At 40.9% G+C, this 650-nt stretch overlaps 1 long non-coding RNA gene across 1 annotated transcript; it reads left to right on the top strand.

The window, feature by feature from the left end:
- Positions 1 to 48: 48 nt before the first annotated feature.
- Positions 49 to 499, top strand: LOC107581112 (uncharacterized). Its single transcript, XR_001608785.1, has 3 exons — positions 49 to 161; positions 277 to 345; positions 418 to 499. It is a non-coding gene; the product is annotated as an uncharacterized lncRNA (long non-coding RNA).
- Positions 500 to 650: the final 151 nt, after the last annotated feature.

Genomic DNA, 650 nt, shown 5'->3' on the forward strand with positions numbered 1-650 from the left:
GCAGATGTGTTTTTATGAGCTGTTCTCTCCTCTCGACTTCTAGGTGGCACCAGTCGTCCAAATCCTCAACTCTGACTAATAAGGACACGCCTACCGGGGCCAAAGCCGACGCCCTCCGGGAGGAGATGGAGGAGGCAGCCAATCGCATGGAGATCTGTAGAGTGGGTGGAGCTTCACTCTCTCTGTTATTTCATGCATACAGACTGCACCATATTCATAATGCATATTATAAACATGCAACATCGAAGCATCATGTTTAATGTCAATGTTTTTCAGGATCAGCTCTCGGCGGACATGTATGGTTTCATGGCCAAAGAAATTGACTATGCAAACTACTTCCAGACGGTGAGTGTGTTGCTCGTTCAGATGAACAGCCTGCCCTTTTTATCGCTAACATCTTTCTGTCGCTCTGTTCAGCTGATCGAGGTTCAGGCCGAGTACCACAAGAAGTCTTTGGAGCTGCTCCAGAACGTTCTGCCACAGATTAAAGCGCAACAGGGTGAGAATCATGAAGAATCGGAAAAAGAAGGAACTGAATAAACCTGGAATCACATATTATTTTAATACTAATTATATATTATTTAATCATATAAATGTAATTGTATATTGTAAACTCTTATATATTATTATTATTATTATTATTATTATTA

Source organism: Sinocyclocheilus grahami, unplaced genomic scaffold (assembly GCF_001515645.1).
Source record: "Sinocyclocheilus grahami isolate Dianchi unplaced genomic scaffold, SAMN03320097.WGS_v1.1 scaffold76961.1, whole genome shotgun sequence".
Classification (NCBI taxonomy): Eukaryota; Metazoa; Chordata; class Actinopteri; order Cypriniformes; family Cyprinidae; genus Sinocyclocheilus; species Sinocyclocheilus grahami.